The sequence below is a fragment of the Pan troglodytes genome, chromosome 7, assembly GCF_028858775.2.
Source record: "Pan troglodytes isolate AG18354 chromosome 7, NHGRI_mPanTro3-v2.0_pri, whole genome shotgun sequence".
In the NCBI taxonomy this organism is placed as follows: domain Eukaryota; kingdom Metazoa; phylum Chordata; class Mammalia; order Primates; family Hominidae; genus Pan; species Pan troglodytes.
The window spans coordinates 73,804,789-73,832,510 of record NC_072405.2 but is presented as its reverse complement, the minus strand read 5'-3'; the positions used below and the strand labels follow the sequence as shown (position 1 = coordinate 73,832,510).

General features: G+C 39.6%; 2 long non-coding RNA genes across 2 annotated transcripts; one reads left to right on the top strand and one right to left on the bottom strand.

Moving 5' to 3' along the window:
• Window positions 1-3,879: 3,879 nt before the first annotated feature.
• LOC107976504 (uncharacterized) lies at window positions 3,880-18,000 on the bottom strand. Its single transcript, XR_001720549.2, has 2 exons — window positions 17,863-18,000; window positions 3,880-4,292 (listed from the first exon to the last, which is right to left on the bottom strand). It is a non-coding gene; the product is annotated as an uncharacterized LOC107976504 (long non-coding RNA).
• A 50-nt stretch (window positions 18,001-18,050) lies between these two features.
• LOC104007630 (uncharacterized) lies at window positions 18,051-27,436 on the top strand. Its single transcript, XR_001720547.3, has 2 exons — window positions 18,051-18,601; window positions 26,812-27,436. It is a non-coding gene; the product is annotated as an uncharacterized LOC104007630 (long non-coding RNA).
• The last annotated feature ends 286 nt before the right edge of the window (window positions 27,437-27,722 follow it).

Genomic DNA, 27,722 nt, shown 5'->3' with positions numbered 1-27,722 from the left:
ATGGAAATTGTATGTGAACTGTTATGCCCCTGGTGCACAGTTGTTGTTAATAAATTGAAGAGTAAATGTAAATTGTTATATCCTATTAGTAATTATTACGATGATTAAACTTGTCCAGCAAGTTGACGTCATAATCTCCAATCCTCCTTCTATGAAAAAGATGCGTCTCTCTTCAGAAATATTTCTTTTCAGAAAGCACAGTGGATGAGAGAAAAAGGCGAGATACCAGAATCTACACGAATCTGCTCAATTTAGGTGTTAACTTGCCTACTGAAAACAGAGAACATATCCTAATGAATTCAGCAGGCCTAAATATATACATGTAACAGGGAAGGAAGAGCTCATCTTTTTATCATCCCAATCTTCTCCAGGCTTGATTTATTTCAGCACTCATATGCTGGAATGCTTCATACTGTACCAGGTTGCATATGCTTGTACACTAATTCTCAATTGCCGTATGCAGTTTGTGACAACCATCTGCTTCGACCTCCCTTTGAGTTCTTTCTCCCACTCAGCCCAGCTGAAGTAAAAATATGGACAGAAACAACTTCTGCAGGGAAATGAAAAAGTTAATAGGAGAGTTAAAGTTACATTGTGTATCTGCCTTTCGCATGGATGTGCTCCTGCCACTTAGGCTTCACTTATCAAATATTTCTGAAGTGCAAAGCCTGACACTTAGCAGAAAGCTGTAAAAAATGCCATGTTTCCTCTGACAGTCTTGGCTGTGGAGGAAAGGTAATAATAAAATATGTACATCCAGTGCACATGCCAACGCTAGAGCCCACAGCACTGCTCCAGCAACCTAGACTTACAGTATGTAGCACCTTGTCACACACCAGAGGGAGAAGGGGGAGAGGAAGACTGAAGAGGGAGGCAAGCATATTTGAAAATGCCTAAAAAGAAATCAACAACACATTTTGGAGTTTGACTTGAAAAGGAGGGTTGATTTATATTTCCTAAAAATTATTGAATTAGAAGGTAGGAGAAAAAACCTCTATAATAACAGAGCTCAGCTCTTCTATGTTTTTGCACAGAATGTGAAGAGAGAAAACAGAGAAAGGTGTCTGAGAATTTTCAAAGAGAGACCATGCATTTGTGTATTTGTGTTTGGGAGGGAGATTGAACAAAAGGGTGCTGAAGTTATTAGAAAACATACCACTGTCCTGAAAGTAATAATATTGTACTTCACCAAATCACAGGCACTACTAATTGTATCAGACCTGATCTTTTGAATGCTGAAATGTGAAAACATGATGTCTTAAAATTAGTGAGAAGCCACACACGTACACACCATGGCTGTGTGTCTAATCATAACAATAAATAGAAAAATGGGACCACAAGAAGAATAGATGGTATGGGAGATTTGTGGGAGAAGGAGGAGAGAAAAAAATAAGAGGAGATGAGAAAGAAGAAAAAACTGGAAATGTATAGAGAAGAATGCAAAAGAAATCTGAAGTAATACTGTTACATTTATATTCAGAAGACTGCCATCATAGTCTCCGTCTTCCAAAAGCATTAGTGTTTCCTCAGGAAAAGCACAAAGTGAGAACATCAAATGAAATTGGCAGATAAAGAAAAAAGAAACATCCTGGATATAGTTCTGATGAGTTTCAGATGGAATCAAATATAAAGCCTGGTGAATCATTACTAAAATGGGCAAAATACAAGTTCAGTGTGTTCTCTTGGAGTCTGAACTGCCAGATTCTATCTAATTATAATCGATCAATTCTAAAAGCCACAAGTCATGCAAACATTATCTGTTGCATTTTACCTTTAAATTTAGGTGAATTATCAGATGAATTTCAGTATAAATATATCAGAAGCAGATTGTATAGCTGGGATATATGCAACCAGATTGTATAGCTTGCAACTACTGAAATAATTTTAAAATTCTTTTAGGAAATCCCAAGGTAATTGTTAATGATCAACTGAGAGCATGGGCTTTGAAATCAGACAGGCTGGGTTAAAAGTAAGCTGGAGTTTTGACTCTGCCATTTATTAGGTTATAGACTTGACCCTCAGTTTCTTTGTCTATAAGACAATTGAAAATAGCACCTATTTTACTGTTGTTAGAACAAAATGAGAAAGTGTATGTAAGTAACCTAGAACAGTGCTCAGCACATAATAAATGCTTAGTAAATGATAGTTACTCCTCTGAGAAAAAGCTTCATGGAGACGGAGAAGAGAGATACTGAGAAACGACCAAGGACAGTTGTGGTGCATGGGACATTAGTTTTCATGGGCAGGCAAGGATGTGAGATGTTAAATTTGGTCATTTGAGAAAATGTGATCATATTTTGTCATCATATGATGGTGACGCTTAAATATATAAGGATCATTCATGCCACTGATTCTTTGGCAGATATTCTATAGAACGGTGGTACATCACTCCATTTCTGGAAATATAATTATATCCCTCCCAAATTAAACTGCTTTATCTCATGAAGGATAAGCCCTTGCCACCTTTTGTTGATTAATGCTTGAAGTCAGTTTGAAATATGTGGGACTAACTGTGTTTGTGGTTGGTGTTACATATTACATATATAGATTATAGGCACATACACTTATTAATGTATTTTAAAAATCTTTTGTAATTTCAATTTTCAAAGGTGGTCTCTATTTCATTTCTCTTCATCTCTTCCAGAAATTGAAAGACCTGATTGCTTTCATTGTTATTTTCAGTTAACTGGTTTCATCTACTTTGATTTGTGTTGTATGGAAGAATTTTTAGACACCAGTTGCCTAAAACACATAGGTTAAATGCAGGTCGATTTCAATACAAGACTATCATTTTACAGTTTAATGAATATATTTAAAAATTCCATAGTTACAAGCCTGTTGACACAGGCACGTGAAATTTTTATTCTCAGCAAATAATCCAAAGCAAAAATGTTTTCTTCAGACCCTGTGTACCTATCAGTCACTGATGAGAGCCCAGCACCTGACACTATGGTTTACGAAACTTTGAAATGGAGGAAGAGGAGATGTAGCTTGGGGCTCTTGTTAATGGTTACAGAATCCTCACACCGCAGCCAAGGCTGGCAAAGTCAACAAGAAACAGCAGGGCTTAAATAGCTCACTGCTAGTCCTAGCAGGGTTCTTGTCAGTCAAATATATTCACTGCATACCTATTGTGTGCAGAATGCATCTTTTCGCTTGCCAATTCAGCACTGAGAGGTTGGTTTAGCTTTTTTATCTTTATGACCTGCAGACTGGTAACAGCCTTTCTAGCAGTATGTTCATTTTAACAATAATTTATTCCAATAAAACAAGGTGGATGTTCCCTAGATATGGCCACCATATGCCCTGAATTTTCTGAGATAATCCTGATTTTATGTAATTTTGTTTTCATTCCAATAAAGGCAATGAGTGAAATACATAATGAAATGTGATTTCAATGTTTTATGCTATTCTGAGATTTTATATAATGAATTGGCAAGTCAGGAAAAAAATATTTTGCTAGATTATGTTTATGAATTTCTGGTTTGGAAAATGTGGCTACTGGGTGGGCCCTAGTATTCCTTATAAATAGATTTTATTAAATTTTTTTTTTGATGTGTGCATGGTTTTGCACAAAACCGTGATATTTCAGGAAGGTGCGCTAGCATCTATGGACATCTTTGACTCCACTGATGACTTCCCAGTTCCTCTGTCTCATCCTTCAAGGCACACTGAAAGTTACATCCTGATGTAGTCGTGGATCTTACACGTGTTAGGAATCTTTAAGTTTCAAATCACAGAGACCCCAGCTCAAACTGACATAAACAACAGAGGAAATTTGCTAGATCACACAGCTGTGAAGGGCAATCAAGACTGGCTGTAATTGAAACTTAAGCTGAAAACTCATGTGATGTCATCAAGGACCAGTTTTTATCTCAGTTACTCTTATCTTTTGTGTTTATTTCATCCTCAGACTCTACACAGGGACCCCTGACAGTCTTCAGGTACCATCAGGGTTTCAAAATGGCTTAGCAGTTCTAGATCTTGCATCTTCACGTCTCACTGGCAAGGAAAAGAAAGAAGATTTCTTCAGGTAGTCTCCATGGAAGAGAGAAGCTTTTTATTTCCAGAAGCCAAAACAAACATTTCCTCTGTTTCATTGGCTCTGTTTAGGTTCTGTGTCCTGTCTTCAACCAATTATTTGGCCGGAGAGATCACAAGAGGACTTAAGCTAATCAATTCCCACTTTAAAATTTGGGGATGAGGTCAATCTTATTTATATCATGAGAGGTGATTAAAAATGGTTCCTCCAAAGCAAAGTTCGAGTTCTGTTTTCAGGCTATGGGAGGATGCTGGAAATAATAAAACAACAAATGCTCACTATAAGTCTCTGTGTTTGAGCACACTATAAACACACACAATTTCCTAGAAGTGCCTGCAGTGTAAAAACAGTCATATCATGTAGATGTTGATGTTGAATGGCCAGCTAGAGTTGACTCACACATTAGCTGAAAGTTTCTTTCTCAAAGGTTAAGCACACAACTCATGAGATGAAATTTCATGCCTCATCCAAAGTGCTACCCGGAGAGATACAAGTTCACTCATAAGTAGTCAAAATTACAAATGTGAAATCAGGAAAGTCCAAGTGGGCAGAACAAAGAAATACAATAATATCAACCTTTCTTTTCAAAAACATGGGCATTATGAGGATTCCCTGAACCACCGAAGAGTGAGGAACATTCTAGAATCAGGGATCTAAAGTGATACAAACCCTTAATATGGTAGCTCCCAAACTTGCTCCATTATAAATATCACCAAAGGAGTTTTTGAAAAACAGAGATGCTGATGTTCTACTTCAAACCTCCTTAATCAGTATGTTCGTGGGGCCTAATAACCTATATTTTAACAACAGGCAACATACATTGACTTTCTCTACATTCCTACTTTTCTACTGTAAAAGTCATATAAATTTATGCAGAATTGGGAAAGTGTCACTCAGAATTGCTTATTCACCCATTTAACTAATATTTCTTTTATTTTTATTCTGATTTAGAACCTACTTCCAGGCAGTAAATATACGGAGAAGAATAGTCAGATATGGCATCTGGATTCAAGAAATTTATGGTGTAATAGGGGATACAGTTAATAAACAAGAAATATATAGACATATGATTACAACTATGATGTTTACTACAAATGAGATGTGTAGGACGCTAAGAGAGTGATTAGAAGACCTAGCCTCATCAGAAAAGCCTTGACGGCTTATTCATTTGTCTGTCCAAGCATGTGATACAATCGAACCTCCAGTACTAGGTGACAAAATTTAGGGTTAGTCTAAGACAGACCATACTTCATTACAGCATGACTAGGGAAATAAACTGTACATTTAAGAAATCTGTGGAAAGAGATCTTAGGGTAACATTCTCATCACTGGTGTTTATCTTTTACAGATCTCCCTAATGTTTATTTAAACAGAGCTGAAGCTATTTCCTGGTATCAAAGACCAAATTCCTAGAACTAAGGGATTGCTGATTTTGCTTTTTTCAGCAATTACCAAGGCAAATATCAAGATCACATATGTAGATATGAATGTTGATGCTATGTGTTTGAAACAGGCCTTTCAGACCACTGCAATTTAGTCAAACAGTTCAACATTTCCTGTGTCATTTCTCTTATGTAAAATTTGAATAGATCAATGCAGGAAATGTTTTGTCACTTACATTCATAGGAATAGATTCTATTCTATTTGTTTTCTATTATTACTGTTTCAGTGTAATGATTTAATATTTAGTAAAACAGTGCTATTATAATGCTTCTAAGTGAGAATTATTATGGAAATATGTCACAAATTTTCATTTTAAATACCAAGGTCCTGCCTGAGATTTGTTAATTCAAATAACAGAGCAGAAATAAAATGTTTTGTCATACTGGATATCCTTTCAGCTCCCAAGTTGGTATAGATACTGGAATTTTATCAATTCAACTGTTGAGATTAAAATATTGCCTAGTAAAAACATGCTATGTCAAAGGCAATAGAATAAAAAAAAGGTGATGCTTTATAGCACTTAGCTGAATATCTATGTTATTTTCATTTCAGGTTGATAGTCTGCTATGGAAAAGTTTTCATGTCACTCACAGCCAGGATTTTAAGATTCTATTACTCTTGTAAATCAATTTCTTGTTTTCTTCTCAAGTGGTTTGTTATGTAATATACTATTTAATTTTGACAGGATTTTAAAAACTATCAAATTTATAAAATACTCTTTGAGACTGAATTACATTTATCAATATTGCCATAATTTTCTAGCATCTTAAAAGTACAACTCTTTATCTCTATCCATTGTAAAGTACTTCTTACTTGGTTGAGTTTGCATTTTTGGTCTGGGATCCCAATCACCATCAAGCTAAATCTTCCTTTTCACACAATTAGTTACTTGTTTTTTGTAAGTGCACTTTGAGTTCTGCCCACATGAAACTGCAATGCCTTTACTAAAATTGAAAACCCAATCAACGAATGGGTATTTTGGTTTCAAAGCCTAGCCACTGAGATTGCTGGGTTGTTTGGTTATCTTGAGGGTTTTCGTTTTGTTTCTTTGTTTTCTTTTAGATATTTTGCATCAAAAAGATATAGCCATAGAAAATCCCTTTTACTAAGCAAATGAACACACTTCTCTTCCTTGTTGTACAGCATAGAGGTGACCAAAATCAAAATACTTATTGGGCAATTATTTAACAGTCTTTTGTCTGAATAATATCTGGCTTAGAAGCCACGGTATCAACATAATAAGATGCAATTCTTAGAAGGAAAACCCTTGGAAAAAAGTAAAAAGCAAAACAAAACCATTGCCTTCTTATGAGTACTGCGTATTTGGGGGGTGCTTAGGTGGTATACCATTTGTCTAAGGCAGGAAAGGATAAAGCCAATGAGTGAAAAGAAGACTTAATTAACAAGATGGTGAGACAGAGACCTGATAACATCATTTGAATTCCTGGGTCCAGCCATGCTATATTCAATTTTAGATTCTTCAAATTTATGAGTCAGTAAACTCCTTTTTAAAAATTTAAGTTACTTTAATCCTGACTGATATATCAGATGTTGAAGAAAAGTACCAGTGATGGAGGCCGGGCGTGGTGGCTCAAGTCTGTAATCCCAGCACTTTGGGAGGCCGAGGCGGGCGGATCACGAGGTCAGGAGATTGAGACCATCCTGGCTAACAGGGTGAAACCCCGTCTCTACTAAAAATACAAAAAATTAGCCGGGCATGGTGGCGGACGCCTGTAGTCCCAGCTACTTGGAAGCCTGAGGCGGGAGAATGGCGTGAACCCGGGAGGTGGCGCTTGCAGTGAGCCAAGATGGCACCACTGCACTCCAGCCTGGGTGACAGAGTGAGACTCCATCTCAAAAAAAAAAAAAAAAAAAAAAGTACCAATGATGTAGAGTTCTTTTTGTGGTTATGAGAGAATAAAAATGTAACATTATGTTATTTATTTATTTAATTTTATTTTTTGAAACAAGGTCTGGTTCTGTCGCCCAGCTGGTGTGGTAGCATGATCTCAGCTGACTGCAATCTCTGCCTCCTAGGCTCAAGCAATTCTTGTGCCTCAGCTACCTGAGTAGCTGGGATTACAGGTGTGCGCCACCATGCCTAGCTAATGTTTGTATTTTTAGTAGAGACAGGGTTTCACCACGTTGGCCAGGCTGGTCTTGAACTTCTGGACTCAAGTGATCTGCCCACCTCAGCCTCCCAAAGTGCTGTGATTACAGGCATGAGCCACTGTGCCGGGCCACATTACTTTATTTATATTCATGATCTTAAGTAGCAATATTATAAAGTTTGAGAAGATGATAATATTTCCTTATGAATATAAAGCTATTGAATTAGAAAATAGGTTAGAGCTCACAGGAACAGAAAACCAAATACCATATGTTCTCACTTCTACATGGGAGCTAAATGATGAGAACACATGGACAGATAGAGGGAAACAACATGCATTCCTCAAACACTGGGGCCTGTTGGAGGGTGGAGGGTGGGAAGGGGAAGAGGAGCAGGAAAAATAACTAATGGATGCTAGGCTTAATATCTGGGTGACAAAATCATCTGTACAGCACACCCTCAAGTTTACCTGTATAACAAGTAACATGAGACACAAGTTTACCTATGTAATAAACCTGCACATGTATCCCTGAATTTAAAATAAAAGTTAAAAAAAATAGGTTAGAGCTGATGACAGCTTCACTGAAGGCAAAATAATAAACAATATTTTCACACCTTTAATTTAATAATACTTTTGTAATTATAGGATATGGGAGGCTCTGCAACAGCATATTCTACAAAGAAAAAGATAAATGAACAGAATTCACTCTAAGATTCGCCATGGATGTTTACTAGTCAACTTGATGTCCCAAACCATCTGCCTATCTAACACAGCTGATCTTAAGTTCAGTAAGTTCCATTTGCTAATACATGGAACTGTATACCATACATCAGGGAAATATTGCTATTGAAACGGGAAATTAAAGGCTTTGGTCAATTAAACTATCCATAAAATTACTGAATAATCGGTGGAAAGATAAGTTTTAATGATTCTCAAGCAAGAAAAAGGCAACTTGATGTGTAAGAAGAATTGTGGAATCTTTGGAACTTTTAGAGGCACTTTACTTCTTGTTTAGTATTTATTGCATACATGGGGCAAATGTATTCAACATTTTAGTCCAGTTTTTTTTCTTGACACAGGTAGCATTGAATGAACGTAGGTACTTGTACTTTATTTAAATGCTCACAATAAAACAGACATCCTACTGGACAAATGAACTTTGTTTTCCATGCCCAACTTTCTCTCTAAACTAGCACCACAATAGGATACGATTTGGTTCATTCCTAGCACCAAAGGTAAGCTAAAGGGTGCTCAGATGTTTGAGGTATGATAAAAAGCCATTCTTTGGAGGTCTGACTTTTTGAACACATTTCTTCTTACCTGATAAACATGCTTACCTACAGGGGACTGCATGTGCTCTTTATACTTCTGTATTCCTCTCTGCTTTTGTCTTTCTTTGTTTTGTTTTTTTGTTTTTTTTTGTAAATCTTTCCTCTGCTTCCCATCTCTCCATGTTCACAGTTACAGATGACAGTTTATTTTTACTGGTGATGCTGCTTCTAGTCAGAGCTAATAACAAACTTCACCAATTTTTATTAATTTTCTTTGTTACATCTTCTGTCACTCCCCATGATTTTTGTGACTATTATTATTATTAAGTACCTGGTTAAATTTGACTATATACTGGTTATTATAGTTCAAAATTATTTGGAGGATTAGTATGAGGCATAGAATGTTTACGCCTTTCTCCAGAGAGAATGTAATGGGTTGAATGGGTTGAACTGTGTCCACCAAAATTTTAGACACTGAAATTCTAATCCCCAGTATCTCAGAATATGAGCTTACTTGGAAACAGGGTCATTGCAGATATAACTAAGATGAACACTTTGGGAGGCCGAGACAGGAGGATCACCTGAGGTCAGGAGTTCGAGACCAGGCTGGCCAACATGGTGAAACCTTGCCTCTACTAAAAATACAAAATTAGCCAGGTGTGGTGGTGGGTACCTGTAATCCCAGCTACTCGGGAGGCTGAGGCAGGAGAATTGCTTGAACCTGGGAGGCGGATGTTGCAGTGAGCAGAGATCACGCCATTGCACTCCAGCCTGGGCAACAAGTGCAAAACTCTGTCTCAAAACACAACAAAACAAAACCCGATGAGGTCATACAGGAGCAGTGGAAGCCCTTAATCCAATTTGACTGTTGCCCTTATAAAAAGGGGGAAATGTGGACCTACATACACACACACAGGGAGAACATCATAAGAAGTTTGGAGTTGGCTGCCTTAATTAAGGGATGACCAGAAGTTAAGAGACAGGCCTGGAACAGATTTCTTCCTTGCATTCAGAGGGAGCATGGCTCTGCTGACAGCTTAATCTTGGGCTTCTAGCTTCTAGAACATAAGTTTCAGTTGTTTAAGCCACCCAGTATATGGTACTTTGCTATGGCAGCCCAAGGGAACTAATAGAGAGGGTATTCACTTGCTTCCACTTTGGGCAGGGATAAGGAAATCCATGCCTTTGGCCACAAGTACACTCTATGTCCAGAATTTGATACTGAACATTTAACCTCTCTTACCCTCCTTCAACAAGCTAATATACAGAGACAGTTACTGACTAACTAGTAAAAGACAATAGAATTCAAGGGCAAAGTAGTTCGATACTAGCCTAGGCAACACAGCAAGGCTCCATTGCTACAAAAAATTTAAAAAATTAACTGGGCGTGGTGGTGCATGCCTGTACTCCCAGCTACTCGGGAGGCTGAGGTGGAAGGATCGTTTGAGCCCAGGAGTTAGAGGTCACAGTGAGCTATAATTGTGCCATTGCACTCCAGCCTGAGCAACAGAGCAAGACCCCTGTCTTAATAATGATAATAACAATAGTTATTATTATTATTCAGGGCAAAATAACACATATGGGAAGGCCCTGCAATTTAAGATTTAGCACTTTTCTTGTGTTGCATGTTCTGCCACATTTTACACGTGTTTGCAATCTCAGAATATTAGCAAGTGTCCTTTACCCTACACTACTCAGCCTGAGTAAAAATATGCTTTCACGGCCAGGCACAGTGGCTCGTGCCTGTAATCCCAGCACTTTGGGAGCCCAAGGCGGGCAGATCACGAGGTCAAGAAATTGAGACCATCCTGGCCAACATGGTGAAACCCCATCTCTACTAAAAATACAAAAATTAGCTGGGTGTGGTGGTGCACGCCTGTAATCCCAGCTACTTGGGAGGCTGAGAAGGACAATTGCTTGAACCCAGGAGGTGGAGGATGCAGTGAGCCAAGATTGCACCACTGCACTCCAACTTGGCAACAGAGCGAGACTCTGTCTCAAAAGAAAAAAAAAAAAGCTTTCACAAGGATACATTTACAGTTTAATGACCCAAGCAGCCAAGTTTCCTAAAGAGAGATCATCTGAAAGAAGGGATCAATATACTTTTTCCTGACAATTAAATATTTTTAAAAATAGCTTTTTCATTAGACAACTAAACCTAAATTTTTAGAGATGCATTGGATGGGCTTAAAAGCAGATTAATAAAGGAAGCAAGTCCTTGACTATAATTGAAAACTTTTTTGATTGAAACTTATACTATTAACCAACTTAATATGCTTTTAGATTTTATCTAGGCTTCAGCAGAACATTTTTTCAAATTTTTCTGACTTTCCCTTGTCATCAGGCTGGTTTATAGGCTGCTTGTTTTCTGCCATGCATCTCCCCTATACCATCATGAATGTCTGTTTGCATGTCTTAGCCCCAGGCCCTGAACTATTATACAAACAAAAATAACGATGTCTTATATCTGTATAGTGCCTTCGAGTACACAAGGCACTTTAAACAGCAGAAGCTCCCCTAAACCAACTTTACTAACACACTCTACCAGATATGGCAACTTCTCACTTATTGCACGGCACAATGAGGACCCTCAGGCCACTTGTCAACAACCTGGTCACCTTTGTGTCCAACAATGGAGCGATTTCTGCAAAGTCATGTTTCTTCTCAAAGTTGCTTAAAGTCCTTGTTATTGTAATGGTGTAATTTAAATAAATGTTATGTAAGCCAGTAACATTGGAATACAAAAAGAAAGAGAATTGTATCTATAAAACCTAAAACCAATATTTTAGAAGAATCAGAAAAGGTGAACCACATAAAAAATTAATTTCAAATTGGTTGCAAGGCAGACATTATAAAAAGAATTGGGAAACAAATTTGGAAGAATTCACACATGTTGCTTTCCAAATGTCTATAAAACGTTATTTCACTTTAAAGGCACAAACTATGAATCATAAACAATACAATTTGTATGTGTTTCCTCATCTTCCATCAGCAGAGCCATGCATGGCAGGCAGAGTAATGCCCCCCTCCACTTCCATGCCCCAATTTTTTTTTTTTTTTTTTGAGACAAAGTCATGCTGTTGCCCAGGCTAAAGTACAGTGACACAATCTTGGCTCACTGCAACCTCTACCTCCTGGGTTCAAGCAATTCTTGTACCTCAGCCTCCTGAGTAACTGGGATTACAGGCTCTTGCCACCATGCCCAGCTAATTTTCTGTATTTTTAGTAGAGACAGGGTTTCACCATGTTGGCCAGGCTGGTCTTGAACTCCTGACCTCAAATGATCCAACTGCCTTGGTCTCCCAAAGTGCTGGGCTTACAGGCATGAGCCATTGTGCCTGGCCCCAAAGATGTTTATGACCTTATCCTATAAACATATTAGCTGCATGGCAAAAATGACCTTGCAGATGTGATTAAGCAAAAGATACTGAAATGGGGAGAAAATCCTGGATTATCCAAGTGGAAAATAACTGTACATTTATGTGTTTAAGGTTAAAATGAAAAAATTGTAGTATGTATACATCCTTTAAAAAATCACTTTCTACTGAGCTGATTTTTTAATTATTTGACCAACTATGGCTTCATATGCTTCAAACAAGAGTTACTGCTCTCTCTAGGATACTACTTTATCCACAGGAGTCCTGTGGAGTCCATTTCACAGCTGTAGTCAAGGTTTTACTTTTGTCTCTGTCTTTGGCTTTATGACTCAGGTGGAGAAAATTATTTCACTTGTTAGTAATTTTTATTTATGAAAACTAGGTGCTTGGACTGGATGCCATATAAGGGACTTTTAAACTCTGAAGGTCTCTGATTTTAACATTTTCATCAAACAATCTGACTTATCTTCTCTCATCTGTTTAACTTGCCGCTGAAACCCTTAGGTGTATGTGTGGTTCAGCTCTGATTTAACTTAATATTAAAATTTCAGTGCTTCACAGCTATTGGATGCCCCTTAACCAAGGACTTAGGGCTCAAATATTTGAAGAACACTGGAGTCAGGAGACCAGGATTTCAGATCTGACTGACACTAACTAGGTGGGTGTCCTTTGACAAATCTTTTAGCTTTTCTGGGATTAGTTTTCTCATTATGAAGCTGGAGTCAATATTATCTTTAAGGTCCCTTTTAGCTCTACAATTCTATGATTCCATAATTCTGATTCTAAGAAAATCCAGTTCTAAGAAATGTATTTCTCTTCAAGGTGGGAAGAAAGCTATGATGGCTAGATAGGATAGCTATGCAGATTCCTGTATACGCCCATGAATATCTTCTCCAGAGAACTGGAAGTGTCTAGGTCCTACTGTTTTTCATACAACTCTAAGGACTAAATTTAGATACAAATTACTTTTTGTCAAGATAGTCTTGTCTCAGTCATGGATCTAGCTCTCCATTCCATAAGACACAGGGAGTTCCCAGTTGGTTATGGACATTGAACAGCATACCAGGGCGGGCTGCAATGTCTCACATATTAGGACAAATCAGACTTGAAAACAGATCAATTATAATATCACCTAGTAAGTGCTGTGACAGACTAAAAGCAGAATCCACACAAAGGAGGAAGTGATTAACTGCACTGTAGTAATGGCAAAAGCTTTTGAGTGCTAGTGCCCCATGAGATACATCCTGAAAGTTCTGAAGAGAAAGTTCAGGGTCAGGGAAGCATTTCAAGCAGAGAGCAGAGCCTGTTCGAAATGCCGAGTTGTAAAAGGCACAGCATGTTTGGGAAAAGGTGGGAATTTCATCATGTATAAACAGAAAGCAAGTGAGATAAAGGACTGGGAAAGTACATGGAAGAAAAAGTGAAGGCCATTTTATGCCAAACTAGAAGCAAGAAGAAATCCATCGAAGTTTCTACCTAGTGACAGGGCATGATCAGATGCTGTTTTTGAAGAGTTAGCTCTTGACAGGTACTGGAAGGATGCAGACTGGGCTGGGTAGGCTTGGTGGAAGGAAAAGAGAAAGGAAACTTTGAGATATAATGAACACTAAACAAAAGCAGGGGTGTTTGGCAGCCATTTCAGAAAAAGAATCCATTGGCTTTTATAATTGAGTATCCTTTCTCAAAGCACCACGCTCTAACCCAGGAGGGGCTGCCACGGCACTGACTGTGTCTCAGCTCATTCTCAAGAGCAATGAGGAATATTTTACAATACAGAACTCCCCATCATCACCAATGGTAGCACACAAAAAAATCACATTTTAAAAACACATTTAAACAGAATTTACAAGGATTCAACGGATTATGAAGTAGTTTCTTATCCCCCCTCGCAGCTATGAATACATTGCAAAATCTAGGACAGTTAAATACTGTATTTAAATTCAGATGTGATATATACATATGTTACTTATTCTTTTTATAAAGATCTGCCCTAGTGAAATTTAATTAGCCTTTGCAAGTTTATATACTGTGCGTGTTGGAAGGGTGGTTTAAACCAAGTTGGTTGTTTTAACCTGACTAAATTCTCCAACCTCACCAGCAGAGAGGTGTGTCAGAATTAGATTTCACTAAAAGTGATAAAAAATCTAAATAACAATGTCTATAAAAATAGAAGTTTATCTCCTGGGTAAAGAAATATAATCTGTAGCACAGAGCTGCGAGTTGGTAAAGCAGGTTCACAAAGTCCTCGCCATCAGGAACTGAGGCTCCTTCTATCTTATAGCTCTGCTGTCCACGCCGTGACTTCCATCTCATGATTCAAGATGGCGGGGAGAGCCCAAGACATCATTTCCTCAAATACCAGGGAAAAGAGGAAAGAATGCAGACAACTGCACCTCTTTAAGGGCTTCTTGGAATTCATATGTGACATTTCTGCTTGCATACAAGTAGAAGGAATATATTTACATGGCAGCAAGGGAGGCTAAAAAATAGACTCATTATTCTAGGTGGCATTACTTTAGCTAATAATGGGAGGGTCTATAACTAACAAAGAAGAGCTGAATGTCTATCAAAAGATAACTAAACTAGAAGTCTTTGCTAGGAGGAGGAACTAGACAAAGTATGGTAATGATAGTGGGGTCAAAATTAATTGCTGTAGTAATCTAAATGACTGGTCAGTGACCAGCTTCACAATTTAAAACCAGTTCTCAGCAGCTCGGGTACAAACTGCCTAGGAGATAAATCAACTAGAAGTATGGGAATGGAATCGTCTGACTACTCTAGTTTCTTATGTAATGTGTGTGTGTGTGTGTATGTATGTGTGTGTATATATATATATGCACATACACATATGCATATATGCATACACATATATCATGTATATATTGCAAAAAAAATAAAATTAGAAAGGTAGGTGTGGGAGTTTAACTCCAGGATAGCTTCTCTCTTTATATATACAGAGGGGAAGCTCTGAAATTATTTGTGTTCTTTGGAGAAAATAGAGATAATAGGTGATATACATTCTTTGCATCAGGCAGCTAAATATTTTATATTATTGTATCACCCACACACCTTCACCTATACTGACCCCCAACTATGACCCTCTCCATATCTCTTCTCCTTCCAGACTGATGCACATGGCACCCTGCCACCATCCTAGGGGTTCAGTGTCACACCCAGCTCTGCCCACTCCAAGGGGCACTCACTGCTCCAGCACCATTTTTCCCACTTCATGCTCTATTTACCCACAGGGGAAAACAAAAACTTATCTTAATAAACCAATGTACAGTTCTGGATTGAGAAGTACTCATGGTTGATTGGTCATGCCTCTCTCCCAAGTCACATGAGAGCTTGTTTCCCCCAGAAATCTTTTAGTGACTCAAATGAGTGAATGGAGAGGCTAGTTAAGGGAGATGACTTTGGAATATCAGGGCCTCCTGGTGCTCTTTAAATAGTTTCACATGGAGATGACCTAGTAGGGACACTTACCATGCTTGAACATAGTCTTGGCACAAACTTGTATGTATTAACAACCTATATATTAGGTAGGCAACTATAAAAATTTTAAGTAGGGAAGAAAAAGAAAATATTAAAATGAAAATGGTAGGTATGGCAGTTTGTCATCAAGATAATTGCCACTGAGTCCTTCCCTCCTCATATGGGGCCTACCATTTTCCCATGGAGACGTGGAGTCTAGTCCTCCCCTCCCTCTTGAATCCGAGATGGCCTTAGGGATTTGCTTAAGCAATGAGTATGAAGCTTTGCAGCTTCCACTTGGGTCTCTTGTAATGCTTGCTTTTGGAAGGCTCACCTGGGAGAAACCAGCTGCTCTGTAGGAAATGCAATGGTCCTGCAAACACCATGCTATGGGAAGCCCAAGCCATGTGCAGAGGCCCTGGAGGAAGAGATTCATTGTGGCGAGCAAGAGACCACATGCATGAGGAAGCCATCTTAGAAATGGATCCTTCATCCCACCCATTTCAGGTGAGGCCATGTGGATCAAGATGATCCCTTCTCAAATTCCTAAGCTACAAAAAAATGAAGGGTAAAATAAAATAGGTGTTAAGCTCCTAAGGTCTGGCATACATAGATAATAGAAAAGTAGTTTAGAATGAGAATGTAATATAGGAAATGTGGATGAAAGATAAGCAAGAGGTAAGATGGAGTTGAAGGATTCAAAATGATCTGTAAAACTATGAAGTCATTAGTATAAAGCTGAATTCAGTGAATGAAAAGGCCGGGTGATAGGGAGCCAATCCATCAAGTAAAAGTGGAAAACATGTCAAAGGAAATAATATATTAACATAAAGACAGCCTCTCCCAAAAGGAAAATAATAATCTCAGCAATACAGAAAACTCAAATAGCATTGCAAATACCCCAGGAGAATTGTGTAAAAACCAAAGTAATGTTAACAGAAACTTGGGGAGGAAAATCTCATTGACATTAGCGTTCACATTTCATATGTAATAACTATTTATTGAGTATATATTTGGGCTAGAAGTTGGTAATATATTGATGGAGGAGACATAATTCTTGCCATCATGGAGCTCACAAATATGTTCTATCTAATTTTTGTCCTAGAATGATAACTCAATGACCTCTCCCATTATAAAGAAATATTGACACCTTTAGTTTGTACAGGAATAGCAATATCCCTGCATTGTCAACATGAAGCCATATCTTTAAGAAAAGAAGACAAATATATCAGGAAAATATAGAAAAGCCAAGTGTGGAAGCTAAAATCTGAAAAAATGAAAGGATGCTAACACAGGGTCATGCCTTCTGGGAGGTTTGTTATTGATTGATGAGAGGTTGCAACACTGGATACAAAAGAAATTTTCTCATCCATATGGAGGGGAGCCTGCTACTGCTTTTTTGAAAAAGAGAAAAGAGGATTAAAGAAGAGGATTAAACAAGAAATAAACAAGAAAAAAACAAGAAGTGCATCTTGCTTCATATATTCCTGAAAATTCCTATATAATTGGAATCTGTTTTTAAAGCCCAAGTATATTTGTCATCTAGAATATCATAGTAATCCTTATGGTATATTGTCAAGAAAGCAAAACTCCACAGACATACCTTCATTTTTAAAAACATTGATAAAGATTTTCACATTCATAATTAATTTTGCTGAAAGTGGGGTCTCCCCATATTGCAATGCGATGAGGGGTACTAGAGTTTTTGAAACTTCAAGACTCATTCGCATCAGCAGCAAAGAATAAAAAGAGATACAATCACTGATGCTTCTACTCCTTTGACAGTTTTAGCCAGTTTTCTGAAGTAACCATCTGTTTTCTTTCCTCTAGATAAGTCTAACCTGCTTTATAAACTTTTTTCACTCTCACCTTCCCTCCTTTACCCCACCCATTGCCAATGTCCCTCTACCTGTGGCATTTCACACTTGGAGAGAGCTGCTAATGGTTGACAACAAAAGGACTGCTAATCGCACCAATTAAGAGGTGTGAATGTCACTTGTTACCTTCCAGCTTTGTTACTGAACATGTTAATTACTAATTGTACAGGTGCAGGCTTTTAAGTTCACAAGGTTAACACTGAAGCACAGCTTTGTTTGAGCTGTTTGTTTAAATATTGAAAAATCATGGGTAAAGGGTTGACCTACGTTGAAGAATGAACAGATGCCATTGCTGTACTTTCCCAGGCGGAAAATCTTTAGACTGACTTAGCAATATAATTGACCTTCAAGAAGTGATTCTCTGTGGTGAATCTACCAAAGAACAGGTGTTTGTGGTTCTCTTACTTTACATGGAGAAGCAGGGCACTTCTGTTATGTCACAAGACTATGGAACTCTACTGGAAGGTCAGTTGAGGGTACTCTGCAAGAAGTGTGTACAGTTAATTAAAAGAAAATCCTCTAGAGAGACTTTTCATAAGCTCAAGGTTTCTATGTTCATCTCTTTCTGAAAGCTTTACTCATTCATGATTCAGTATTATAGATATGTCCTGTGGACTTCTTTTTTAAAAGTTTTGCCTAACAAAACACCTGGAGGAGGGAACCTGTTTCAGAATCACATAACCTCAGCTTGATAAGAATCTCAAGAGATCACACTGAGTGGCTTCCACTTAGAGAAGGTAACAAGACCACTTTACAGAGAAGACAACAAAGGTCCAAGATATTATACAACTCGCTCAAGGCCACTACATCAAGATTAAGTTGGATTTGCAAAGTGAGTTAGATTTTGGAAAAAGCTAACCTTCAATTGTTCTCCAGGGGAATGAGTAATTACTATGAGGAGCTAGTAATTTTTAGCTTGTCCTCAGGCCTACTGAAATATCTTTGCTCTTTCCCTGCATCTGTAAGAGCAACTGTTGTTTTCAGTCATTCAAGTAGAAAGTGTGCGGTAAGTGCCTCTTCTATTTTTGTGGTAGACTCCACAACAAATAAAGAAAGTCTCTCTGGGAAGCCCAAGGGTGGCTTCTTGGAACATAAACTGCAAGGTTTTGAGAGCTGCCATGCAATAGTAAAACCAGTTGATGGATTTGAGACCAGGGACCTGTGATCACCTTGCTCCTTGCTCATGATGTATCTCTATTGTTACCTGCCTGACAGCAAGGGATAAAAGTGGAGGCGCTATAGTAGAATGCCTACGAGTATAGGCTGCTCTCTAAACATAGGGGGTGAATCTAATCGTCCTTTAACCCGTGATTAAATGAACAAATGAGCTCCAAATTCTTAATATGTGCTTGGCACATAGTAAATTCTCAAGAAATTACCGCTAAAGAACTTATCCATGTAACCAAACACCACCTATCCTCCAAAAACCTATTGAAATAAAAAATAAAGATAAATTTGCATAAATAAGAATACCTATATGTCAATAAACAAATACATTCAAATTAAAATGTATGATTTTCTTCCTATTAAGTTAGCAGATTAAATGGTGATGCACAAGTTCTTCAAGATTTCATATGGAAAAGGGCCCACAAATTCTGTGCTAATAGAGATATATTTGTAGCTTGGTTGTATTTAATCAAAAGTGTTAAACATATATTGTGGTAGACAGATTCTTCAGGTGGCCTCCACTGGAACACATCCCAGTGTTCGTGCCCTCGTGTTATGCCCTCCGCTGAAGTGTTACTAGACCTTTAGCTTATGTCTAGCCAATAGAATGAATGAGGCAAAAGAGACAGAATGTATGTGATTACATGATTGTGTTATATAAGGTTGTAATACCCATCTTACTGGAGTATGTTTCTTCTTCTTTTGCTGGCTGTAAACAAGCAAGTTGCCATGTTTGGGTTGCCTATGTTGGAAGGTCCACATGGCAAGTAACTTATAGACTACCTGTAGGAGCTGATATTTATTTATTATATGATATAAAGCAAAGATTTATTTTTGTTATTATTTTTACTGCACATGATTGGTAAGTTTCTAGGAACTCATTGAGATAAGGAAGCCTGAAGAACCTGAAGCAATGAATTGTGATTTGTAGAATTTTTAGCATCAGGAGGGGCAGATAGAACAGATATTCATTTAAGAAATGGGAGCTTAAGTTATTCCTTGTGGTAGCTGTCAGTGATATATACTTGCTCAGGCCCCTCAGGTATGCCATGAGCTTACTTTTCATCTGTGAATATAGCAGAGAGGTACTGTAATAAATCCCAGGGTGGTCCCTGTGAGGTTAATCTGACCAAGTGTAGGAGACCTTTCACTTGTCGCCTTCTTTCCTTGTGTGGTGGAATCTACTAACTGTTCCATAAAATGCATTCTCCACCTCTTCCTCTTTAATAATAAACCGCTTCAGTTGTAGCAGGGCTCATAAACATGCATTTATGAGCATGTCTATACTTTCCAACCTCTTTTGTAACCAATTATGGCCATATGACTGAGATCAGGCTGGTGGGATGTGATGAAAGTTATGTGTGCAATTTCTTCGTTAGGTCCTTAAAGAGACTATCTTTTGATTCTTTTTTCCTTTTCTTTTGTGCTGGAACATGCATGTGCAGGAGATTCAGCTTTGACTAGGAAGGCAAAGGCCACACTACAGGGCTGTGGTTCTCGAAGTGTGATGTCCAAACCATCAACATCAACGTCACAAGAGAACCTGTTAGAAATGCAAATTCATCGGTTCCATCCAAGACTTATAGAATCAGAAACTCCAGGTGGGCTCAGAAAGCCCTCCAGGTGATTGTGATGCCCGAAAGCAGAGACTGGCAAACTGCAGCCAATGGACCAAAACCACTGGGTGGCTCGATTTTGTACAACAATGAGCTAAGAATGGGTTTTACATTTGCAAACAGTTGCAACAAAAAGTAACAAAGCCAAAGAAGAATATGTAATTGAGACTTATGTGGCTGGTAAAGACTAAAATTTCACCTTATGGCCTTTTACAGAAAGTTTGCCAACCTCCGCATTCAAGTTGAGAACTGTTGCCATAAAGGCTTGCTCAATAAAAGGAACTTAGATCCCTGAATAACTTTGTGGAGCAGAACTGCTCTGTCAGTTTGGCCTCCTCACTCCAAAACTGCTAGAGAGAAAAATAAACTTCTAGGCTGTGTAAGCCTCCATACATGGGGCCTCTGTTACGGCAGCTGAGCCCAAATCCTGACCAATGTAAGAGGTTAAGAAGGAGCTGCTATACTACACGTTGATCTCTCTTCCCACACCTTACTGTCAGCTCATGGTCTGAAGTTTGCTTTTAGTTTCCATCATCACATGTCTCCTGATTACTCTCTTTAAAGGTACAGATATTGGATTCATCTAATAGTTCTCCATAATTTTGAGCCCTAAAGGCTTTAGAACACTTACTGGAACTTCATAAATTGAATCTATCCAGGTGACTACACTTATATGTTTTCAACCCAAATAATTTCTTTATTTTTTATTTTGAGACAGAATCTCACTTTGCCACCCAGGCCGGAGTGCAGTGGTGCGATCTCGGCTCACTGCAACCTCTGCCTGATGGGTTCAAGCAATTCTCCTGCCTCAGCCTCCTGAGTAGCTGGGATTACAGGTGTGGGCTACCATGCTCAGCTAATTTTTGTATTTTTTTAGTAGAGACAGGGTTTCACCATGTTGGGCAGGCTGGTCTCGAACTCCTGACCTCAGGTGATCCACCCTCATCGGCCTTCCAAAGTGCTGGCATTACAGGCATAAGCCACCGTGCCCGGCCCAGTAATTTCTTACATACATTTGTTCAGTAATCTTATACTTACATATCCTTATTCTGAAAGATTGAATCAGAATGGTTGGTTTGCTCAACCAGCGTTGAGCAAACACAGGCACAACCCCTCTTATTCTGGCTAATGCAAGCAGATTCACCCTCATTTGTAAAGGTGCATTGTGTGACAACAGTTAATAATAGATAGGATTTGATGATGATGATGTCTGAAGCTGTTGGCTGTGGAATTTCTTTTTAGCAGAGTAGCTATAATTTAGGCCAGAAGCAAAAGACTATTGCAATTAGGGAGGTGATTAAAAGGTTTAAATTATCTTGTATGGCATGGGGTCTGTATTCCCAGCTATCTGTCCTCCCAGTATGATGTAAATCACCATGTCTAGATGAGGAGATGGTGCACTGTAGACTCAGTCTTGGGGAGCTTATGGGGAAGGAAAAGAAAGGGTGAATCTGAACTTCATTAGTTGGCAAATACAGTTCTTTTCTTGGTCTCCCCGGAAATTCATAAGCCAAACAGCAAGCAAGGTGGAAAAGGCCGGTTTCCAGCAGAAGCCATGTGTGCCAGGTAGGGCACATACATAAGCAAAGCTCAGGTTTGGGGCAGTTCGGTGTGTGGGTCAGTGGGAAGGAGGGGACTGGTGTTGCAGGACGATGCAGTGGCTTTGCTGCACACCATAAGCGTAGTTGTGGGCCGCAGACTCTCTCCTGTCATTTTGTGTGCAGTAATGAAGCCTGACGAGAGGTCTCCTGCTTGCAGATAGCAGGCTGTTGTCCTAAAAATGCAAACCATTGCCTCGGGCCATGGAATCGGGAACAGGCAGAGGACAGAGGCTCCGGCTGGGCGCCCCACGGCTCGTCCTCCCTTCAGCACTCGCGAGTTGGATGTAGAAAGCTGGTCTTTACCCTTGTACATAAGGACACAGAAGGAAGATTTTTTTTAAGGTGTCCCAGAGACCAACGGCTTTAATCCGGATTTTTTGCAGGGAAGATAGAGGATGAGGGATGCCTACCAGCAATCCTCAAGCCTCCTGTATTTTCTCATGCAAAATAAGCTTTCGAGCTTGAAAGCCTCATGTTCGCCTCCTCCCCTAGTGTCTTCCCCCGCAACGCCCCCATCCTTTCTTTTCCTTCTCTCTGCAGAGTAGGCAAGTCTGTCCCAGCCACCTTTGGCAAGGCTTTTTTTGAAACAATGGCTCATTAATATTCGATGGGGCAGGTATGCCAGGAGATAGCAGGGGTTCACGACCCGGTGGGTGGGGGGGGGGGCGGTGCCTGGCACTGCAGACCTTTAGAAGTTGCCAGCCAGGAGGAAGCCCCTCTGCCCCAGCTCTGGACGGACGGGCACGCTGGGGCACCGCTTTCAGAGGCTGCTCTATATCCCACGACCGGTAGAAACCAGGCCTGGTCTTTGGTAGCTCTGCCTGGGCCTGAGTTGGCTATGCAAAGGGAGTTGTCCCTTTTTACAGTATTTGTTTGTTTACTGTTTGTTTTTGTTTGTTGAAATGTTGCCTTCCTGCTTCCCAAGCAGCCTGCTGGTCCCAAGGCTGCAAAGATGTCCTTGACTCTTGAAGCAGGCAGTTTGTGAGTTCTAACCTTGTTCCCCACTCACTCTGAGGGACTTTATTACCCACCATCTACATTTCAGAAACCCTCCTTCTCCCTCATGTCAGTCTCCTTGGAGGCACACCTCTGAAGTGGGGAAAAAATGCGCTTTTCCTTGTGTTTTCAGGCATCTATTATTTCTATGGAATTCTTGACAGACAACAAAGAATTAAAATTAAAAAAAACTGTCAATTTTCTGCTGTCAAGGAAACAAGCTGTTCTCCCCATTTAAGGCTCCCTTGGTAAGCCTGGTGAAAACTTTATTAAGAATTGATGAATACATTCAGTCTCTCACAAAAGTCACCTGGAGTCATTTCTAGAACAACATGCTGCGGGGAGAGCTTTCTGAATCCGTGATTGTGAGTGCCGGCTCTAGTGAGTGACCCTGGTTTTCTGGAAGACCAGGCTAGGGGGGCTGACCAAAGCCGCGCCTCCAAGCGAAGATGCCATTGTGCCTCTCCAGAATGAGGACAACACAGACACCCACAGGGGTGAAAGGGCAGGATACCTTTCCTCATCCATTTCAAGGTCCATGGCTGCTATCTCTGTAACAAAAAAAGACAGACTAAAAAGGGAAAAGCATAACAAATTTGTTTAATCAAAGTTTTATGTGACACAAGAGACTTTAGACATGAAGACCCAAGGCCTAGAAAAAAACTGTATTTTTATGCTTAGGTTTCATGAAGGATGGGCAACCATGTAGAAATGTGATTGGACAAAAAAGGGTATTACCTGATGGTAACACACTGGAGGGAACTTAGCGAGGCCTGTGTGTTCTGATTCTTCTTGGCTTTCCTGTGTGGCATTCCTCCACCCTTCCCCCCCTTACCGTAAGGTATGGGGCAAGACCCTTTTGGAATGAGGGTCTTATGGCCTACTTCCATGGGAGCTAGGTTAGAGTGACCTCTGTAGGTTTTACAGTTTGCTTTGGGGGAGAGAAGTTCTAGTTTGTATGATCTGCTTTGGGGGGAAAATGGGAGAAGGAGAAAGGAGGGCAAGAGAAGGTCAGAGAGAATTTCTTGCTTCTGAGGCCCTGCTGATCCCCTTGTAGAGTACTCAGCAGACTGAAGAGCCATACTTTGGGATATCGTTCTAAGCCCCAAAACCTTACAACTGTGTGGCATTTTATAGTTCATAAGCCCTTCTGCACAAACCACCACAAGTGGTTCCCCAAAAACCCTGACAGTAGCTTGGGCATGCAGAGCACAGGGGTGGCACAAGAAGATAAGGTGGGAGGCAGCCAATCTGCTGCCCTGCTAAGGTTTCAAGTAGGACTGAGCCTGTACTCGCCTCTCTCTGAACTTCTGTATCTTGCTTTTGCACATTTCTCTCTTGATTCATATTACTCATTTGCTAATCATTTTTTTAAAAAATTCCACTTTCTGGTGAAATTCAGCAGGAAATTCAAGCTTTTCTCCCGGCTGTGCTCATATCCTCACTGACTCTCTCTCTTCTTCTTGGTTAAGAGCCAATCTATCCACGAACCACTCTGATTTCAATACAACTTAATAAAACTGAACTGTCACCACTTTGGCAGTACACTGGTTTTCAGAGTACTGGTTTCAGATTTAAACTTTGTTCTCTTAATTGAACCTCACAGCAATCCTGTGAGGTAGGGATTCTCAACCTCATTCTCAGGTAAGGCAACTTTACTCAGGCAAGCTGGAACTTTACTTTCTTCTTGGTAGTCCTGCTTCTTCACCATTCCCAGGCATTTGGCTGGCAACTGAGGCTTGTTCACAGATGCACAAGGCCTATTTTCTGTTTTTATGAAGCCTGTAAACCAACAGATAAGCTATGATATGTACATAAAAAATATAATTAAAGGTAGAATTGCATTCCTATGAAAAGAATATGAGCAAATCATTGTATTATTTCAGAGAAGAGAGATTATTTTTGGTGGAAGAAATATGTTTGAGTGGTTGACCAAAGATGGCCTCTGGCATCACAGGTATCTGGGCTGAATCAGCCTCACTATCTGCTGGCTACTGACTTGGGACAAGTTATTTAACTTCCTTGAGATTTAGATTCCTCATCTGTAAACAGGTTTTTTATACATACTGCATTTCCACTGGGATTAAATGAGATAATGTGTGTAGCTTACTGAGCCTAACCCAGAGTGAGGACTCAATGGTAGCAATTATTGGAAGACTCTCCATGCATAGGACTTTGACAGCTAGAGATAGGACAGATGACATTCTGACAAGGGAAGACCCTACTATTTATGCTTCATATTCTAAAAATGCATTGTGATAAAAGTCCTCTTGCAAAGCAGGTCATTACCAAGATAGTTAATTTGACTTTGTAAAATTCACCTGGTAGGGGAGGATATTGGCCTCAAAATTAAACTAATGCCTCAAACAGGGAAAAATGTCTCCTCTTTGTTGTTTGGACAAATGTATTAAGCTGATGACATCCATCGGTTAAGATCCTTAACCAAGATAGTTAATTTCCCCTACTAGGTGCATTTTACAAAGCACTATCACTTTTTCATTTAAGTCTATGGAAGGTTGTTATTATCTTCTCTGAATAGGAGAGAAAATAGGAGCCCTGAGAGATGAAAGAACTTGCTCTTGATTATACTCTTAGTAGCCATTCTACATTCATTTTTCTCATTCCTGCTCAAGACTTCTTTCCTTAAACCCATTTTGTGTCACTTATGTTTGTCTAGTACTAACAGTGTACTAAGCATTGCTCCAAACACTTTATAAATGTTAAGATATTTAATCTTTACTGCATCTCCTTGAAGTAGGTACAATCATTATCCTACAAGTGAGGGAACTGAGGCACAGAGAAGGTAAGGAACTTGCACAGGTTTTCATAGCAGTGAGAGGCAGAGCTGGATTCCACCCCAGCTAGGCTGCCTCTGGAGCCCGCCTGCGGGACCACTGATGGACTCTTCCCGTGAAATTGTGTGTCTCTCGGGGTATGCTCTGTGTTCTACAGTTTCCCTTATATGATGCCTTCTGCCTTGTTCCAAACTGAGTAAGAACCAGCCTGAGGCAGATAGGGAGTCAATAGGTGCTTTCAACACTGGGAAGCTCCCCTTGGCAAGGAGAGGGCAACTCGCTGCTACACTGTAGCATATTCCCAGGCTCCCTCTGATCAGGAGTGATGTGGCTGAGAGGCTGCAGGAGTTAAGGTGCTGGGGCAGGTAGGGTGGGGAGAACGTGAGATTTGCAATAAGCAGACCGGGGTGGAGACCATGTAGGGATGGGCACTTGCTCCTTTGGAACCTACAGCAAATCACTGCAACCTTTTGGTTTTAGTTACAACAGCTGAAAAAACAAAAGGGGCAATATCAACATTTTTTTCACGTGCCTCGCACATTGTTCTGAGAATAAAATAAAGCAATGAGCAAGTATGCAATTTGGAGACTTTAAAGGATATACAAATATGAGTCACCCAAAGGACTCAAACTATTTTTAATGTGAAATAAAATCCTGATTTACCTAATTGGCTAGAATGACTAGTGGGAATAATTTGTTTCTATAACTGAACCCAGACGAGATCTCTATAGACCAACTTTCTTTTAACCCACATTAGCTTTTTAATCCATTGAGTTATCTGCACCAACAACACCTGAGTAGTGAGTTTTAATGACTGTATCACAACCCTAGACTTAGGAGAGGATCTTAACCCATGGATGTCATCAGCTTCATACATTTGTCCAAGCAACAAAGGAGATGTTTTTCTCTGTTTGTGGCATTAGTTTAATTTTGGGGTCAATATCCTTCCCTATCAGGTTAAGGTATAGAATGAGGTCACATTGATTTCGATGTTCAAATTATGATAACTGCATTTTCATCCAATTTCTTCCTTCCCTGTAGTGTTCCATGGAAAGCCCAAGGCTCTCAGGAACTGAAGCCCAAAGTGCTTAGTCATCCAAGATATATATTACCTTACAGAGGAAGAAACTGGAACATTTGTTCACACTGCAGAAGAGCCCCTTTCTCTGCTGCCTTTGCTGCCATCAACAGTAAACACTAGAAGTTTAGGAGCTGAAACCCCATTGATTGGCAGACTGCTCTGTCAAGACTATGGAATCAATGGTAGTTTCTCAACATGAGCTTTGGAGAAGAAGGGAAGACAACTTATCTGAGGTTCTCTATATTCCAGGAAGCCTGAACCTCTGGGATTGGATCCCCAGGTGAGCAGCTGACTCAGTTCTCACACCTGCTGCCCTGCCCTCGTTCTGGAGTGACTGTCAGAAGGGGATTGAGCCTCAGCCACCTGGCCTAGGGCCAGTCCTCCTCTCCAACAACCCAGATCCTGGAGTTGTGTGCCTAGTTTTGGACTCTCCTTTCCATCAAATGACTTTCCCTCTAGAAAGTCCTTTCGTCTCTCCTGCAGGCAGCATCTGTTGGATTCACCCTAGTCCAGGATTAATCTATGGCCAGAGGGCCACATCCAGACCACTACCTGTTTTGGTAAATAAAGTTTTATCAGAACATAGCCAGGCTCATTGCTTTACATATTGTCTGTGACTGCTTTCTCACAGCAGAGTTGAGTACCTTGTGGCCCACAAAGCCTTAAACATTTATATTTGTATGTTAATAGATGTCTGTGCCCTTAAAAATGCTATGGTGATATTGCTTATCAAAGTTAAATGTTCTTGTTTCTCTTGTTCCTGTTTCTCTTCCTCCTAAAAGATTCCATAGTCAAATAAATGGATAGATGTAAATGAATGCAGGTGGGAGGGGTGGCTCTGATCACCAAAAGCAGCCATGCTCCGGGTTCT